Here is a 20,923-nt window from a genome sequence, read left to right on the forward strand (position 1 = left end):
CTTAGATCATGACGCTCCTTTCCTCTTGCACCATGTATCAATCCTTTTCTAGTTTTCCCCTCCTCCCTCCTCACATTACTTTGCAAATATTGTTCTCTTTTCACCAACCTATCTTCCTCCATTCTTCCCACAAGATCAGATGTTATGATTGATCATTCGTTTAATTAACATAATAATTCTTCACTTCTCTTCCCTTCTTTCTTTCAGCTGCACCTCAAACATTTCTATTTTTTCAACGCAAAACTCTTCATTTCCTCATGCTACCGGTCACTGTATTCATTTCCTTTTCCTGCCTTCTGAAGAGCAGGAACTCTCCCTGCTGACTTTGTGACCCCATCTTGTATTTTGCACACTTTCCATATACTCCTTCAACTTCTCTGCCTTTAATCCTAACCCATTTATCTTGCGTTTTCTACTCATATGCTCTCTTTATTTCCTTTTCATCACCCTAACTTGTTTTGATTACTCTTACAGCTATTCTTTCATCCATTCCCCTCTATCCTGAACTTTTATATAACTTAAATTTATCCTCAATGAAATAATACTAAAATATATACCTCTAGCCACCCTCCAACTTGCTTTCCCAGTTATACTTGTTAAGCTCTTTCTTTGAAAATGATTTATTTTCATTCACGCCCCTTTCCCAATATTCTTTAGCGAAACTTTCTACATTTACATTTCCTCAAGGAATTTCATATCAGCCCTCCGTTTCATCTTGTTTTCCTGTCGCTGTTTTTGCATTTAAATCACCTAGTGCGACCACCGGTTCTTGTTCTGCAAATCCCGCAATCGTAAGCTCTCACTTTTTCCTTTCCTGGCTCTTATTTTTCCTTTTCCTGGCTTCTACACACTCAGTATCACAACTTTCTCTCGTGTTACACTTATGCTTATCCTCTTACCAATGTAATCCTTGAACTTAGACATTTCACCTATCTCCAGAGTCGCCTTGATTCCGCAAAGGTTTCGTCTTATTCAGATAGTGTCAAATTCTCGTCTTCTTACTGTTGTTTTTAAAAACTAGTGGAGAAAAGAAACGAAAAATATCATTCATCTGCGATATAAGGTAGCATATGTTTCGTAACCGACGCTCGTCTTTGGCGGAGAAAATATTACTCCCGTTTGCCTGACCTTTTGTAGGTAATGCATTACTTGTGGCATCATTTAGAATCGAAAGAGAAATCTGGGAAATCTAAGAAAAAATTACATAAAAATCAACGCAGAAAGTAAATCAAACGGCGAGGGAATCTCACAGTAAATGTCTTCATACGATTTCTTCATAATCCGATCGTTCGTTTGTTCTCGAGATATTTTCTTTACATACACGCAGATTGTCAGTTTCATTAATAATGTTATCAAACTTATCACCAACATTCACCACCATCATCATTCGTGATGCCCACAAATACAGAAATGAGGTTACGCCAAACGCTTTCATATCATCAAAATAAAGATAAATGACGATCAAGTGACAGCGCTTTGCTAGCTGGCAACTAACTACACGTCTGGTCTTCCGATTACCTGTTCATCGCATGTTCTGAAAATCATCCAGTGTTCTCGTTTGTTTTTCATTCTCTACAATGTCCTGGTGTGAGCAGGCGAAAGATTAGGAAAGCATCGGATTCCTGAATGAAGTTACTAGTTGAAATAGATTGCGATATTATTACGAATGAAATTGTCCTTCCATATTTTTTCGGTTTAGTGGAGTTAAGTATTATAAAATGAAAGCTACGAATAAACACATGAAAAATTGCCAAACATTAATATTATATGCAGTTGGTTACATATTTGACTAAATTTCATCCATGTAAATTCTTATGTAAAAAATAATAGATTTTAACTTTTAAAAGGCAGCATGAACAATGATCATGAAAAATAATTCCAGTCTTATTTTATCTGTAAACAGCAGGAAAGAAACATGCAAGTGATCGATATCCGCAAACTAACTAAACTAAGGTTAGCTCTAAATCAGTTAGAAATAGAATATGATGATATCCCTGAAATGCATCGTAGTACTGTCTCAGCAATGTCAGTTAATGGTGTCATCTGATCTGCCATAAAATATCATTTGCTGAAATTTAGATCACTTGACTACAGTGCTACATTTGGAGATTTTAGTTGGCAGAATCGTTCTTTGCCATTTCACAAAAAATCATTTCACGTCATAATATGAAGTCGGCCTAAAGAATTGACAATGATGAAGTGTATAGAAACAAAATGTCACCTTAAATTTTTTTTAGAGCGACGATCGCAACAGATAAATGAAGACCTATCCTAAAAAGTTAAGAAAAGATTAGCTAGAAAACACATATCAGTGTTAATAATAATCATTCCGAGTCATGAAATCAGTTTTGCTCACATGATGAAATATTTTACAAAAAACGTTTATGATACTACAGCATTTTGGTTAAAACCAGCTTTCTCTGTCTTTGGCGCTTCTCCCCATTTATCTACACAACTACACTTTACTACGGTTCACCATTGTTAGAGACGTTAAGATCAATGCCACAATTCATATCCGACCGCGATAGCTTTGGAGTGATGGTGAATGGACCCTTGGGTCAGGAGGTCAGAAGGGCTCAAATTGTTTTGTTTACCAGAGATAATGGTTTCATAACGTTCATTTATATTAGAAACAGAGAGCCCTTTTATAATTTCCTTTTGAAAATTGAGTAATTCTTTCTTTATCAGAAATATTGCTTATTGCATACATTAATACAGTGCATTAACAGAAACCTGTCCTTGTTATTCATGACAGATTGCGAGCAAAGCGACGGTCACGGTATAGCGTTCTGAGCAAAGCTCTTTCCAAAATTTATGTAATGGTCTACCTAATCATCTGTATATTTATCTGTATGCCTATTTGTAGGCTTTACGTGCCTGTTTGGCTCTCTCTTACTCTATTGAACTTTTCTGTCTCCGATCTGGTTGTCGTATTTTTTTTCCTCTGAATATGACCGTCCCTTTCTGTCAGCTTATTTCTGTCCCTATCTGTCTCATACACACACACAGGCACACACATACACACATTCTGTTTGTTTGCATGTCTGTATGGTTTTATGTGTACGGGGATCTCTGTCTTTCTCTGTCGATTCCTTTTTTTTCATTTGACTCTCTCTCTCTTCATCCAGAAGGGAAAAATAGTTAAAACCTTCTCTAGACTGTTTGATGGAGTGTTACTCTCGGAGTTGCTCCTCCTCCCCGATTTTCTTCCTCTTCTTCAACATTTATTCGAAATTATAATTAGATTCCGGAGTACGCCCGTCGCGAAGCTTCCCTCTTCCTGAATTATTGTCTTATTTTGCAAAGATAACGAAATTCCTTCGTTAAGGTTGCGTGGAAGTCTCTTCGGCTTTGAATGATTTATTATTATTCCTATTCTTCGAAATGACGTCATATAACAAAGATAGAATCCATGTTTATTTTGTCAATACTTTTTTATGTTTTGGTTGTTCGTTCAGATGACATCACTTCCAGGAATTTAGCCCAGAATTTCAAAACTTTTAATTCCATTAAATTATTTCTCGAGGTGAATGGAAGTATAGCACAATAGAATACCCGGTATTTTGTGCCTCTGGTCTATAATGCACACACAAAAACACACACACACACATATATACACAGTATATACATATATATATGTGTGTGCATGTGCGTATTTGCCTGTATGTGAAGGTATACCTGTATGTATTTACATATAAAATATATTATTAAAGTGAAAAAAGAATAAAAAGTTTTTTGACTAAATGAGACAATAGTATTCCTAGAACTCTGTTACAGATTATTAAAGACAAATGGAAATGAGTTACTCAGAGTTAAGGTCAATTATTCCTTTTCTCTCTTAATAAGTTTGCACGAATTGTGTGTCCTGAAGAAATTTTCCTTTGGCCCTATGACAAACAACTCTTAGAAAGTTGGTTGTTCAAATATAATTTACAGTAGCACACTTCTTTTCTTGGAGAATAGTAGTGACTGAAAAAAGGGATTGCCAAATTGTCATCATGATAAAAATGCCAAGACCATCTGTCTAATACTAACGTGCGATGAAGAAATTTTGTTCTATTTATTTATTGGTCATCGGCTGAAGATTAAATTTCAATGTCACAGGTTTATCTTCTTGGGGTATCTAGTAACCAATCTGTCCGTCCGTCTGACTGTCTCTACGTCCCTTTTTATGTATCCGGCCGTACTCCAGGGGTAAAGTTTTTAAAGCAATAAAATTTGAATACCGTTGAATATAAAAATTTCAAACTTTACACCTGTCATTATGCATAGGACGTTCAACATTTCATGTGGTGTACGAAAGAGCTGAAGTTACCGTCATATTTTGAGGTCAGATGCCATATAGGAATTTGCAACCGCTGAGCCATTGGGTTTCACAATCACATCTTGTTCTCTGTGTATAGGCTTTAATAAGAAGCACCCTGATGGTCTCGAACCAGTTAAAGATCGTCTTCCTCAAGGACAAATGGTTGTTACCCAAATGTGCATGGTTGCAAGAAAGTTCATGTACCCGCATTCAGAGTCATATTCATCTCTTTTAGGTAGGTCCTGATTTAAGCATAAGAAAGTTGAATTCCTTTATTGACAATATGTTTTATGGATCCATGCTTCTCATTAATAACTTTCAGAAATTCGACTCTTGCCGGTAACTTTCCTTTAACAAATACTTAGTTACTAGCCTTGAAGCTTGCAATATGACCATTATGGGCCAAAGCCCTCACAAAAATGAAAAAAAAAATGTCTTCCCTTATTTTGCTAAATATCCAAGAATTGTTCTTGTATGCTACACACAAATATGTTGAGTGGAAATAACTGTCATAATATATAGTGTGCACACACACACACACATGTTAAATAAAGGGAAACGAGATGGTTTGGAAGAAGCCACGAACGTATGTCTTATGTTGTTTATAAGAACAAAGCGCTTCCCTTTGATTTGCCAATAAAGGGAACTGCTAAAGTTTGAGCATATGGGAACAGAAAAAAAGGTGAGTTACGAAAAGAGAGAGAGAGAGAGAGAGAGAGAGAGAGAGATTATTATTATTATACCTTAGTTTTACCAGACAACTGAGCTGATTAGCAGCTCTCCTAGGGCTGGCCCGAAGGATTAGACTTATTTTACGTGTCTAAGAACCAATTGGTTACCTAGCAACGGGACTTACAGCTTATTGTGGAATCCGAACCACATTATGACGAGAAATGAATTTCTATCACCAGAAATAAATTCCTTTAATTCTTCATTAGCTGGCCGGAGACTCGAACTCGGGCCTAGCGAGTGCTAGCCGACAACTCTACCGACTCCCCCAACGAGGAACTGGAGAGAGAGAGGGGGTGGGGAAACATATGGTAGAAAAAAAAGGTAGTGGTGTTCATTACATTATGGTACTTAAATCCTTTAATCATCAGTGATTGTTCACAGAAATCAGGAATAAGAAGTACGATTATTTCTTTGTATGGTTGTCTTTTGCGTTTACAGTCTTTTGGAGTGTGGTTCCAAAGTACGAATTTGCTGGCGCAGCGATCAAGGAAGCTTGATATATCACAGTGAACGAACGAGGGAAATTTCCATTTTGCTTTAGGCGATCCGTTCTGAGCAATATTATAAATAACAGCTGCTTCAAAGTGAAAAGAGAAAATCGGTCGGCCATTTTAATATCGCCGATCGCAAATGATGCTTTTATGCAAAAAAGCAAGATAATGGAATGTTTCACTTTACATAAAATTTCCTTTCGAAAATATTGCCCACCGGCCCCTCCACCACGGAAAAATAATAATAAAAATAAGACATGTGGGTAAACAAAGAAAGAAGGAACTGATTGCAAAGATTATTGCTTGAAGCTGAATAGCAGAAATGTAAAACATACGCAAACATATATATATATATATATATATATATATATATATATATATATATATATATATATAATGGTATACATATATCTATATATATATATATAAAATAACAATAATAAAAATAATAAAATCCTAGTTGATCTTGTTTGTCCTCCCCCTGTTGACAGTAGGGAAGACATGACACACCCACCCGCCCCCTGCAAACTGGTTAGTCCGGCCGGGTGGGGGCGACATAGGTCCACCCTCCTCCTACAAAACTGTTCGTCCGCCCTGTGTGGGGGCGAGGTAGGTAGGGGATCGGGAGGGTAGGGTAGACAGCAGTACCGGATTCCAGCGTGTAGCGAGCGCCAACAAGTTCGTATATATATATATATATATATATATATATATATATATATATATATATATATATATATATATATATATATATATATATATATGTGTGTGTGTGTGTGTGTGTGTGTGTGTATGTATGTATGTATGCACGTAATTCGTTGAAAAATGACTGTTTAGGAAAGCTGAAACACCTTACCTTAAAGCCAATTCCTTTAACTTTCAAAAACCTGTTGCCTTAGCTTAATAAAATACACGAAAATCTGTTTCTTCTGTAACCCAAAAGGTAGTTCATTTGATAAAAAAAAAAACTTCCTCAGCTGCCTGAATCCCAACATTATTGATTTTCTTGCCAGTCAGTTTCCTCAACTTACCGAGATCTAAGTCCTTCAACTCTCCAGAAATTGGCTGTCTTAGCTTCTCATTCGCCTTCAAGTAGGGAGTGCCGAAACGACAGTTCCTTATGCTTCTCATCAGTCCTTTTCTCAATTTCCCGAGAGCTAGCAGTGTACCAAAAGCTATTATCCTCACTGCCACAAGGGAAATTATATTTAAGATCTCTAAATAGTGTAAACAAAAATGAGAGCACCATTGCTAGACGTATTCACCGATTCGGAAGGGCTGTTGTAGCGTAGCAAGTGTTGCAGTGGACAAGAGGTCGAGTGCAGGTGCCAAGACTGATCTAGGCCTATTACATTTATTTTGGTCTTGCTGGGGAATTGCTCAACTGCGCGAAAATTTTGTCCAGTGAAAGATGGATATGGGATAATCTTCAGACAATGTTAGGAATACAGCAATACGAAAGGGTCCCAGAACTGTCGTTGATTGAGTGCCCGAAAAGAATGAAATGCTGTAAAGAAAACAGGAGCTATATAAAATATTCCAGTCTGAAATTACACGCAAGAGGAACAAATTGCATTGCCAAATGAATTGTGAAATGAGAAAGGTAAAAAAGAAAAAAAACGCCTTGGGGACTGAAGAATTGATTTTTAAAAAAATTAGGATTCTTCGATATTCTCCACTGCTTGATTGATTGTAGTGAACTTCTAGAAAGCTTCAGTTTAAGATCATGTATTTTAATCATATATATATTTATTCAGGTACATTTGTTTCGAAATACCGCTTGAGCTGGTCATGTATATATGTAGCCATCCTTGTAGAACTATAGATGTAAGTGAATGTTACAAAGAATGAAAAGGCTGTCAGGCAATTCATTTTGTTTCCGGCTTCCTTCACTACAAATTCCAGCATATTCGGTATCTGACATTTCAGGGCTCGGGGGACGGGTATAAACACGAGTGGAATTATAGGGAGTAATAAAAGTATAGAGCAAGTAAATATGATACCATTTGCTTCACACTCTGTGGGACCACCTCCGTTGGCTGTTTTAGCTGCAGAAGACGCTCTGAACTGATCAACAGTCAGTTTCTTGAAACCTCGCATATGCCAACTCCTTTGACGTCCCGAAAATTTTGCTCTGCTGTCTGTTCAAATGATATTAGCTGTATTTTATTTTCTCTCGCCCCCTTCTCAGAGTTGTTTTGAATTTAAAGAATTTTTAATCCTTTCTACTTTTAGTCATTTTCAATATCGAAAATTGTTTGAAAGTTTTTGAAATTTACTTTATTGTGCCAAAGCATAAAGAAAAAATTGACCAGTAAACATATGCAAATCCACTAAATAATTTAAGTGGAAAGAGAGAGAACTGTTTAAAGAGACATTTCATTAATCAACGAATTTTTGAAGTCAAGACACTTTTCGCTATGCAAATATTCTTGGCGTTAACAAGGGCAGTACTTTCCGCGTATGTCAAGAATTGGTTAATTGCGTTAATTAGGTTAATTGACGGCTCCCCATCTGTGAAGGTGACTTATGTAAATTCTCACTCTTACTCATTTAAGTAAAAGGGACTTGATTTCAACATAAAAATAATCCATGATAAGGGAGAAGCCACTGCGCGGCATCCCGAAGTCTTCCCCCATTTTCTTGAATAAAAAAAATCTTTCCAGAACTTTTGACAGTTTCAGATGCATTGTTCATTCTTGTCCCGTCTAAAAGTGCCCTCTTAGCACATGTACAGCCTTTACTGTCTGATTACATATTATCACCTCTGTTGCCAGCCCTATGAGCTGCTGCCAGTCAGTGGTTAAACTATTTTAATAATAATAATAATTACTTCTGCTATGCACTTCTCTTCTTCGTTTTAACGTGCTTTTATACCCATTTTTATATGGGGTAAGCACGGTGCCTTCTTTGAAGGACTTTGATTTGGCGGTGGGGTAGGCAGTAACCTCGACCGGGTGCCCTGCCTGACATCGCTTAGACCCCGGTAACGAATGTGTACATGTATTACCGAAACCCCCGCTCCCTTTCTCCCAGCAGCACGAGGAGAACTGGGCTGGTGGTCCGACAGTTCGAGACGTGTGAGGTGTCTGTTATGTTTTTAGAAGATGTTGGAGTGGCTTTGTTTATGTGTGTATTAGTCTGTAACATCCATTTGCTTTCAGCAAACCTATCCGTTGATTACATACGTAATCCCGGGATGTCTACACGGATAGCAAAGTTTCCGCCTCTGACTGGTCGGCTGCGGGGATTGAACCCTCGCCACAGGCTTCTATGAAGTCTGTGGTTGCCACTCTACCAACCAAGCCATCGAAGCTCTACCTCTGCTATGCACTTCTCATACTGTTTTATTCATGGGAGATTTGTCCTTAGCGACGGTAGTCGTAAAATGATATTTCTTCATTCATTTCTGTCTTGTGCACTTCCCACTTGAATTCGTAATGGCACACGTCTTTATCTGTTTCTCTTCTTGGGTTTTCATTGTACAGTTCCCCTCACTCGCACTAGACTGCTAAATCCCTTAACGTATAAATGGAGGCATTAATCTTCAAAAGGAACATATGAATAAGTACGTGAGACATTCCACAAAGTGACCAAATACCAAATCAGAAGCGATTTGAGACTGAATTAGTTTGAATGACTTCATGAAAAGGATGAAAAGTGTTTGGAAGATGAAACAGAGTGAATATAGGTACTGCACTTTGTTATGAAAACCATGAAGGTAACAGTTTTATATATATCTCAAAAAGGACTCCTCTTCAGCTTACACAAAATCAAGACAGCCCATACGTAAATGTTGGTGTGTGGTGGCGGGTGGGTTGTAAAATTGTGAACTTCGATTTTATCTTACAGTGAGGAACAAATTTATTCCTATCACAGCCGTGTGTAGAAGGGAGACCTTTGTTTGATATTGGGGAAAAGAAATATTCGTAAAAATTGTGCAGTTTTTATTGTTACCAATGATTTTTATTTTCCTAAAATCCGTTTCTTTCCAAGTAATAATATTTGAGCACTGTAGGCCGTAGCAATGTAAATAATACGTTGAGAATCACAGTCAGCATGCATACAGTAGCAATTTTGCACAAGGTTCATGTTGAGAAGTTTGGTCATTTCACGACTTCGAAAACAAAAACAAAAGGTCGAGATAAATGTGCCTAATTAAACTGGCAAAGTCTGCAGCAAACAGATAAGACCAGGATGAAATATCATTAACATGGCTTTCTTTAATCGAACTACTGCGTTAAAATTTCTATATTCTCTTTATTTTCTCACTACATTGAAAATTCTCCTTGAGAGGCCAAGTGATGAAAAATGCCTTTCCTGTATGCAGCCCACATTTACAAGGGGTAGAAATCACGTCCTTTCGAGAAAGACAGTTCTGATTTTTTAGCAACCAGTCAGACAAAAAAACTTTCGTCCAAGCACCCCATAGTAATTTCGCCAATGACCATGAAGGGTTGGCAAATGGTACAGCGATCATTAAGAAGTAAACCGCACCTGAAGGAACGGCATATTATATAATAATACCTAAACAGAATTTAATAATGATAATTTTCCAGATGCTTCCTTGTTAATTAAACTCAGACGAGACGAACTGACGTGAACATAATTTTAGAGTAGAAAATCCACCCCTAGGCAGTAACGATGCCGTCATTTCTATCTCGTTGGGAATATAAATATTCTTAGTTGATTTTAGACAACAACTGATACGACGGCATTATGCCGACCTTTACTGTAAAGATGTTATGCTTCCTCTACTCGAGAAAGGAGTAATTAAATCGGATGCTTTCTGAATTACATATGACGTCAGGCGTGTTCATGTTGAAAAATCTCCATCTCTTGTTTGGACACGTGTGTGGAAATCTTTCTAAATTATAACCGCTGGAGAAGTTTGATATGGGTTGCTGTAATAGCAATGTTCTGTTCATGTTTACCCTCTACTGTTAACATATCTATATTTTCCTCTTGTCTTTCGCAATAGAGGATTGGTTTCAGAAAATGGTACATTTATTTATGCACAAGTCAATTATATATAGTATATTAATATATATATATATATATATATATATATACATACATATATATTAATATATGTACACATATATATATATATATATATATATATATATATATATATATATATATATATATATATATATATATACTGTATATATATATATATATATATATATATATATATATATATATATATATATATATATATATGTTTGTGCCTGTGTATGTGTTTGTGGGTGTGTTTATAACTACTGTGTGCACCAATGACGCGGCAAATAAGATGAAACAATAAATTATTAATTGACTTTTCACCTTCTTCAAATAAATCGGAGCTTTTATAAAGGAAATATATCTGAAATATTATGAAAAATATATTTATTTAAACAAGAAACAAACAGATCTTGCCTTAATTGGCATGTTATCTGCATGCACGCAAAAACCCTCCCCCTCCCTTTCTCCTCTCTGTAAACTTCCTCCACTCCCTCCCCCCCCCCCTTTCTTTCTCCCCTATCATTCCTGCTGTCCCCGTCCCTCCCTGTCTATGGAACGGAAAGAACTAGTGATGAAATACATACATCATTAACTCAGGTGGGAGAAGGAGAGCTGAAGAAGATCCACGTGGGAGAACAATGACGGAGGACGTAATTAACGATTTCGTGCTGCAAAGATTGATAATTAGTGCAGCGGCAGCGACGGATTTTATTCTGCTAATGATTATCCACCATTCGTCACCTAAATACGATGGTGTCGTATATTTCTGAAGTACATGTTTGTCACAGGTTCACATGTACGTATATGTACTGTATATATACACATACCTGTAATTATATATAATTATATATATATATATATATATATATATATATATATATATATATATATATATGTATATATATATATATATATATATATATATATATATATATATATATATATATATATATATATAACAAAATGAAAATATGCAAGTGATTTTGTTTATCAGCCTAAGCCACAGGAAAAGCTCGAAAAAAAGACAGAGTGACAAGTACTTTAGTGTATTTTAACACATCTTCAGGGCAGCTAATATACTGTACACACACACACACACACACACACACACACACACATATATATATATATATATATATATATATATATATATATATATATATATATAATACAAATATATATATATATGTGTGTGTGTGTGTGTGGGTGAGAGTGTGCTTGTAAGTATGTTTGTGCGTCTGTTCTATATGTTTCACGAGCAAAACCTAATATCACGACCATCTTAATGACTGTAACATTGGGTTTTGCTCTTAAAACCTAGAAGTAAGTAAGAAAATGGCAAAGAAAAGCAGAAGCAAGCACAGGATTCCAAGCTTGGGAGCAGAAGATAAGAAACAGTACTACCGATTCCTGCATCCAACAAGCAACCAACAAGTTGTTAGAAGCAAAAACGCCTCCAGTTCTAGCTCAAGGAACTGGACTGGGTTAGACCAGACCCAGCTATCGTCTCACTTGTTGCCTACAAATGTTGCCATCAAAAATGAGTACAAGAAAATCCGTAACAACACCCGTACTGCAACCGCCGAAAGAAAGACGCACCTTTGTTTAAGTAACTTTAGAAGCCCTTCACATTGGCAGTGAACGCCTTTTATTAACTTTTATAAATCACAGACCAGCTAACCATTCTGTCAACGAAAGAATCGGCCAATAGAATCTGACGTATCGATCTCGTTAAATAGCATCTCGTACCTCAACTTTTATGAGTACTCCTCCTAAATCCAAGGGCTGAAGACGGAGTCCAGACATGGTGAAATAAGTTTCCGAAGCTTCATAACCAGAAATTATTTTATTTAAGATGGCCCCTGCGGCGAAGAACTTGGATCGGTCTTTAGTTTCCTGTAAAGAAAACTATTGAGATGGCTTTATCTGTCCGTCCGCACTTCTCTGTCCGCACTTTTTCTGTCCGCCCTCAGATCTTAAAAACTACTGAGACTCTAGAGGGCTGCAAATTGGTATGTTGATCTTCCACCCTCCAATCATGAAACATTCCAAATTGCAGCCTTCTAGCCTCAGTAGTTTTTATTTTATTTAAGGTTAAAGTTAGCCATGATCCTGCGCCTGGCAACGCTGTAGGACAGGCCACCACCGGGCCGTGGCTGGAAGTTTCATGGGCCGCAGCTCATACAGCATTATTCGATGTTCAGAAAACTCGATTGCGCCGAAGAAACTTTGGCGCATTTTTTACTTTTTTTTCTCACCATAAACCTGTTTCCCCTTTCGATGAAGTGGTGCCAGAAGGGTACAGCTTTTCGGTTTCTGAGGAGGTCTTTATGAGCGAGGCCTTTATGTGTGAGGTTGCCATGGACACAAAGCTCTATCAACTGTTAAAGACCTCAATCCTCAGTAAGATCATATGAAATAAATAAAGCCCAGATAATGATAAATATTTAAGTTAATGTTAAAACTGCAAATATCGAAACCATGCATAGATAGGGAAATTTGTGAATATGGCCATCCCTTTAAACTGGTGTGTATTAACTACAGAACGTATGAATAGTATATAACAATGTTTATAGTAAATGTTCAGTGACTTTTCAGTTGATTGTATGGATAAAATCTATTGAGCTTGTAGGTGCATTTTCGACCATTAAGAACTAATATCTTACTGGTTATTGTCCTAAAAAGAACCATGTTTAATCATTCATTTCAGTGCACAGCACAGGACCAAAGAGGAAGAGCAAGAGAACGAGGAGAGAAAACCTGGAGTTGGCCCCATGCCTAAACCCATTTAAACTATTCAACATTTCTGTACGAGGGGAATACCTTCGCTGCTTCTCCCGGATTTCAGCGCACGGAATGTAAGTACTGATGACTATAGTAGTTCATAATTATTTCCTTAACCGTGCTCCTATTTGCTCGCGCCATGTGTGTTTCAAGAATTAACCTCGCAGACTAGGTCACTCTAAATGTAGTCAAATTCCGTGTTCCTGACATTCTGACTCAAGCGTCAAAATTTGCTCTGTCATATAAAGATATTGGGAATATTTGACAGTTTTTCCTCTTACTTTCCTCTTGATTTAGGGGAAAAAACAGTTTTGCTGTCATTCATTCTCCATTTATTTTTCCCCTTTATTAGGCATGTGCAATTGATGTTTGTAGGGAATTTATATTATTCAGTACCCTTCGCTTCTAGACACAACTGTGTTAGTATATGATCATGATTTATGTTTTCAAACCGAAACATTTTTAGGTAAATAGATAGATAGATTATACATTTGCACGAAAGACATTCGTCAAAAATGAGTGACATAAGAGACAAATATGATATGTAAGGGATAGAAAGTTGCCCTTGTGAAATAAATGTGTATCTACAAGCCTGAAAATACCTGATTAATTAAACAAATTGATTGATAGGTGTGTGCGCCAAAAGTGACGGAAGGTCTGTACGACCTACCATAAATGAATTACAAATTAACGAAAAAGAAATGAATGAAACATGTAAATCCTAATAATTCAAAAATTATGTAAAAGTGCACAAATATGTTTAAGAGAACAGAAACGCAATGTCTAACTAACTAATAAATACCGGTCATATAGTTTCATTCAAAAATTATCCTGATTATTTTTTTCCTGTAAATAAATATTAGCAGAAGAATTTACTCCAATCACAATCGTTTGCTTTGCATAAAACATATCTGAAATGAAACATTCGTTCTTTGAAATGTGATGAATAAAATTACGCCCTGTAATATACGATAGGTTATCATATTTGTTCTCCCCGCAATTCCCAGAGTGATTTCATTTTGTCAAACACATCACGTCAAAACGTCTGATATTCAGATCCATGTTTATATCAATGTGTGTATGTATTCGCGTGTGTTTCCCGACAGTTTTAATCGCATTCTGTTGCTTTAGGGTTTGTTGATGTCCTTTTGCCATTTGCTACAGATTGATGAGGTTTATTGCAAATTTTATAAGGTTAATGATGGGGCATTAACCTTAAACTCAACCCTCCTCTTTTATCCGGGTCTTTGGATTACGTTTAAACTCTAATTGCGGAGTTTCTCTCCTGATGACGAACAATCAGTCAGATTTTGTTGAATTTACGATTTTTCGTAAATTTAAATTATGTCACGTTGGAATCCTCGCTTTGTTTAACTTCTCAAACTAAATTTCTCATTCTTCTTTCGAAAATATTTCGATTTTAAGAAAAGACTGTAACTTTCTTTAATTCCTGGGTTTAACGTGAAATAATCAACGTTATATATTTGCTTGCTTTTTTCGGAGCAGTGTGATTCGTACTTTCGCCAGATGCATTTTTAAGTATAATTCTTCAAAATTATTCATATTTTTTTTTACATTGTACATACCTCATAAAATCTGTTATAATATTCAGTCAGTAACGTTCCAACATTTTTTTTTTTTTAAGAATTGTTTCATCATTAGATTGCTGCCATGAAATTACGTAGTCATCATTCGGAAGGTAAAACACTGTTCAAAATATATTAAAAAGTTCAAGCATCACGTAATAATGAAACTTACTGGGAAAAGTTAGCTTCAGAATAAGTAAGTATACCTTAGTTTAACCAGACCACTGAGCTGACTCCTAGGACTGGACCGAAGGATTTAGATTTATTTTACGTGGCTAAGAACCAGTTGGTTACCTAGCAACGGGACCTACAGCTTATTGTGGAATCCGAACCGCATTATAGCGAGCAATGAATTTCGATCACCAGAAACAAATTCCTCATATTCTTTATTGGCCGGCCTGTCGGAGATTCCAACGTGCGGCCAGCAGAGTGCTAGCTGAGAACAGAACCCACCGGCCCAGTGAGGTAACTTCAGAAAGTCATATAAGAGGTCATATCTTGCAGTGAGTAAAACACCAGTATAGATAACAAGAATTGATATAAGTAAGAGTAACTGATCATAAATTAAGGTAAATTTCCCCCAATAAGAATGAGTAATGGACTGGCGTGATAGATTGACTACATAAAATCATGGTTACATATTAAACGAGAGACTTGCAGCTGGAATTCTTATGATTCGACTTCCATAAAACAAAAAATTAGGCAAGCTTATAGGAGGGTTCAGTAAAGATAAATTGCTCAAACCTCACGGATACCAACGAAAAATTTTGTGAATAATTCTGAAGGATTTGTCACCTTTGAAATATGAATCATCATAAATGTTTTTCTTATTATATTGTGGACCGTTCGTATTTTAAAATTTTGTGACTGAACACAATTTTGTTTTTATCTACACGCCAAATTCGACTACAAGGGCAAGAAAAATGATCTCTAGCCAAACTGTACCGCTCTCAGTTCATGATTATTCTGAATACGCTATTTGGTATCACACATTCTGTACTTGATACTATCCATAGTTTCCGCAATGGTTACTCCGTCTTATTCACTTTCTTTGTCTTGTTGTCATATGATTATTATTCATACTGAGCAAAACGAAGATGTCAGTAATTTGTCTACCGAGCTCCCGCATAATGTAATTCCCTTCAGTAATAGACGGAGAAAAACGGTGCTAAGGGAGACTGAATTATAAACAAAGAACCGAAATAACCGAAACGCATTTAGACACGGTTGCATGACACTACGAAATTACAGCCTTCAGTGTCACGGAGATGTTGAACGACTGCGTTTGCTCCACTTGAAAATTGAAACGATAAATGTTAGTCGCTCTACCTTTTCGACCTCCACCGGTCCTTCTCTTGAGCTTTCATAGACTGAGGCACAGGGAATTACAAGTACAAAAAGAAAAACGTGAAATAGAGTGAGAATGATTACTTATGAAAGAAGGGAATTTCTGTTGGCACCCATTATAATAATCTTAAAAAAAACATTTTGACGACCTCTGTAATCATTCCTATCGTATGTTCCTCTTTTTTGTTCTTGTACTTACATTTGTGTATCTTTGAACCTCAGAGTATGAAAGCTCTGGCAAAGGGCCATTGGAGGTCAAAATGTACAGCAACTACAGTAATATCATTCTTTCCTTTTCCAAGTGGAGTGAAAAAACTTGCTCTGAGGTAACATTGCAGCTTCTAAATTCATGTACATCTGATGCACTGATTGATTGATTAACTGATATCTACAGGCTGCAGCCAAACGACTATGGTCATCGATGCCGGATATAATTTTTTCTAGTATTGATAGGTTGCTTCCCAGATTTATTCGAAGGAAACGGCAAAATGTGCACGGCTATGTGAAATTGTGCCACTTAACAAAATACGGACGTAAATGCTTTATTAAACAAGTACCGCGTAATACTAAGATACTTTTGTTGAGGGTAAAGGTAAAGTCCCTATTGAAATAAATGCTAAGAAAGATGATTTCACTGGAAATCTGTGTACGGCTTTCTTGATCTCCATTGAGAGCATTGGGAAATGAAAACCGTACTTCGCGCAGTGTTTCATGTAAACAGTAAAACAATATTCCAAAATTAGTAGAATGAAAACTCTGATGGAGGTATTATTATTGTAATAATATTCTTTAAAATGAGCGAGATCGAACAAATAATAAAATTTTTGTTTTAATGAAATTTATCCAATTAATTCTTTGACCACGTTAGTTTGAGGCATTACTAAGTTGAGACTGGTTGCGTAACTACTTCATTTCGTGTCAGGGATGAATGAATGCATATTTTTCAGAACTGTATTCTCTGTCTACACAAGATTTCAGCTATATTTACAAAAATCTGTAAAAAATAAGACTTGATGACAATGTTCCATGTACACTTCATCGTAAAATCCCAGACATTGATAGGGCGAGGCTCATATCCAAGCTTTCTTGCAAAGTCTGTAGATGAGAACTTTAAGGTGAGCCAGACATAAGGCAATGCCTTAGACAGTGAACCTAAGGCACTTCGGTAAAACTTGCAAGGTTTTAAAAGGTATCCCAAATGTGAATATTGTCTCTGGGATGTCAGATTCAGATACAAGGTCCTTATACCAGAGATTTATACTTAGAGATCATAGCAGTTTTAGAGAACATTGCAGGAATGTATCCCAGATATCTGTCTAAAAGATAATGGGAAACCCCACTTGTATCATACCCATAGTTTGTCCAGAACTTTTTAAGGTTATAAAAGCAATTACAGATTTGTGATAAGTAATTCAGAATGACAGGTACTCGGAGAGGGTCGTTGAACGGAGGTTGTTTAGCTTTTTATAACGATAATTACTATTTTTCCAGTAATATCGAATAGTAAAAGTACAGTACCGTAGTTGTATTAGATTTAAGGTGGAAAATTTGATCTTTGTCTGTCAGAGATGCGGGTAAATTATTGTTCGTTTTGCATTTTAAATTATCGTCCTTGCTTCTTCCTGTAAAGCTGTAAATTGTCTTTCCTTTATGTGAATTTTCTGAAAATTTTGTTTTTTTTTAAATTTGGGTCTATTTTGTCGCTATCTGTTGAACATAGTTTTTGTTACTCTTAGTATACCGATTGATTATTTGTTAGATTTTTTTTATTGTTCTTCCTAGCATGAAACGAATTAAATTCTTTCAGTGTCTGATTCAATTCTTTCATTGGATGAATGCAAGCTTTAACTATAAACATGTTTACAGAAGTAAAATCGCCTTCTATTGTCTCCTAGGATTTTAAATGGTGTTTTAATTATAGCATGAAGACTTTATTGATTCTGGAGACATTCCGTGTTGACCAGTAAACCTCAAGCAGTGTCAGTCCGTGTGCTTGTGATTTAAGTGAATAAGACAAATAACGAATGAACTGTGAAGTGAGGCTCATGTCAGTCTGTGTAACGAAAAAAGCATTTTCACCAAGTTCCTACGATATAACTGCAAGATTGGGACCATTTTGACATCTTGGTCACAACAATATTAAAACTTCTAGAAAACCGTGGTATTGAACCTCACAAAAGGAAAGGCAAGATTGTTAGAATTAACTGCATATCTAGTGCTAAGTAGCTAATGGCGTTCTCTCGGAAGATCTGAAATATCTTCTTACAGGTTACGCATAAGAATAATTGTTATAAACTTCATAGTAGCCCATGTTTTCATTTAATCATAAAATATTCCATGAGCTTTATTTCGATTACACCATTCTTAAATAAATAACACAGAAGTAATTTCTCATTTGTTGAAGAAGTTGCCCTATTTTGGATAAATAATTTCTTGTGGACTGTGATAATATCCCACCTAATGTTGGGATTAAAGCCGGAATTCCATTATTCAAAGCCGACGTTCAGCCGATCTTCAATATTGCATCGACTCCCATCACCATATTGATGATACTGAATAATCACGGAGGAATTATCCGATGTCATAATTGCCTTGCATTAGGAGAATATAACTTCAATGAATAACATGTGATTGTTCAAGAGCCTCTAGTCAATTATTCATCATCATTCAGGGGTCTGTGGAGGGCCGTGAATTGCTCCGCCACTGTCCACTTAAGGGCAATTAACGTTCTACTCAAACCAAAATTTCATATGAAACTTCCATTTTTCAAACCAGTGTTGATTTACATTGCAATGGTGGCGCTTCTCTTCTATTCGCTGTTTTTTTTTTTTTTCCTATAAAACCAGATTGCATGATGCCCATTTTCAACAGAAGTGAATATGAGTTTCAGTTGTTTCGTAACAAGATGTGAACATGGCTTAATCCTTTGTATATTCACACGATTTTATAGATTTTTCTTCAAAATGTGTATTTCGACAAATCCTAAAATGTTTTCATGTTGTAAAATAACGAGTAAAGTAACTCGACTTTTTTCGAGTATCCTCAAGGTATGTAATATATTTTTCATATTCCTTTATGTGTAAATTGTTTTAACAAATCAATATCTTCCTCGTCTTGTTCCATATAACTGCATTTACGTTTAAATTAAAACGATAAGCAGTGAACAGTATACATTCATGTTAAAAATGGTAGAATTTCAACGTAAGAACCGCCCAGCTGTGGAAACCTTTTGAGAGAGAGAGAGAGAGAGAGAGAGAGAGAGAGAGAGAGAGAGAGAACTGTGAGTGCGAGAGAAGCTAATTTACCATCAAAGGCCTTCAAATTTCACCTTATTGCCGAAGACCAATAAGAAGAGTAAGCACTCTGTCGGGGCGACGGCATACCGGCCGAGAGAACCTACATTTTCTAGGAGTCGTAATTCGGTTAGTCGGTGCTATTACATCTCATAAAGGCTTTACATGAGAAGTGACACGCCCTTAGCAGTCTTCCTTTTGACCTCATTAGGAAGTAATTTAATCATCCATCCTGCTAACTGCATTCTAAAGCCTCACCCCTGCTTAATGATGCACCTTGTTGATTTGTCGGTCACTTCCGTTACTATAGTATAAATAAGGGTCACTTGTACTACTGTGTGTATACTTGTGGGTACCTCTGTGTGTGGGAGTATATATATATATATATATATATATATATATATATATATATATATATATATATATATATATATATATATACATACACATATATATATATGTATAAATACACACACACGCACACACATATATATATATATATGTATATGTATGTGTGTGTGTTAAAACGATTGCCTTATTTGTTGGAACGATTGCCTCACCGGCAAGAAGACCCAGGTTCCGTTTTGACCAAGACTTACTAGATTTGGACTTAGTCCGTTGGTACCCATTATGCCTCTGTTATTCTAGTTATGCTAAGTAGTGAATCATGATTTGGCGGTTGGGCGAAGTCGGGGGAATTGCAACCAGAGTGAAGGAGCCCGTGGAGCTCGCAACCTCGTCCCAAAAGATTTCCTGAAATCGGAAAGTTAATCATCTTTCGGAGCCATTCTAGCTAAGAGGAAAAGCACATGTATATAAATATATATATATATATATATATATATATATATATATATATATATATATATATATATATATATATATATATATATATATATATATATATATACACATACACATACATAGATACATATATATATATATATATATATATATATATATATATATATATATTTATATATATTATATATACATGTATGTATATATATATATATATATATATATATATATATATATATATATATATATATATATATATATATATATATATAGTAGCTTCACAGTCAGCTGCACTTCTAGAGGAAGTTTTGAAGACAATGGTTACTGAAGATGATTTACTTGGAGTTTACACTTTCCCCTCGGACACTACTCATCTTGATGATCCCGAGTGCTCTGTTCATCCAAATGATTCACCCGAGTACTCTGTTCATCCAGATCATCTACCCGAGTGCTTTGCTTATCCAGATGATTCACCTGAGTGCTCTACTCACTGTGAGGACTTCGATCATCCAGGTAGTGACATACACTTCATTCATTCTGATGGTTTATCCGAGGGTTCTGCCCATCCAGACAATT

The 20,923-nt window shown here is 36.0% G+C and overlaps 2 protein-coding genes across 3 annotated transcripts in view; one reads left to right on the forward strand and one right to left on the reverse strand.

Annotated features, from left to right (window-relative positions):
• Positions 1-20,923, forward strand: part of Rpb7 (DNA-directed RNA polymerase II subunit Rpb7) — a 525,952-nt gene that overhangs the window by 195,992 nt on the left and 309,037 nt on the right. For both annotated transcript variants that reach the window (XM_067120360.1, XM_067120392.1), the window contains one exon: positions 13,247-13,394. The gene's annotated coding sequence lies outside the window, so the exon portion shown is untranslated. The remainder of the gene's footprint in view (positions 1-13,246; positions 13,395-20,923) is intronic.
• Positions 1-20,923, reverse strand: part of LOC136848112 (uncharacterized) — a 408,534-nt gene that overhangs the window by 194,020 nt on the left and 193,591 nt on the right. The window lies entirely within an intron of this gene.

The sequence above is a fragment of the Macrobrachium rosenbergii genome, chromosome 2 (genome assembly GCF_040412425.1).
Source record: "Macrobrachium rosenbergii isolate ZJJX-2024 chromosome 2, ASM4041242v1, whole genome shotgun sequence".
Taxonomy (NCBI): domain Eukaryota; kingdom Metazoa; phylum Arthropoda; class Malacostraca; order Decapoda; family Palaemonidae; genus Macrobrachium; species Macrobrachium rosenbergii.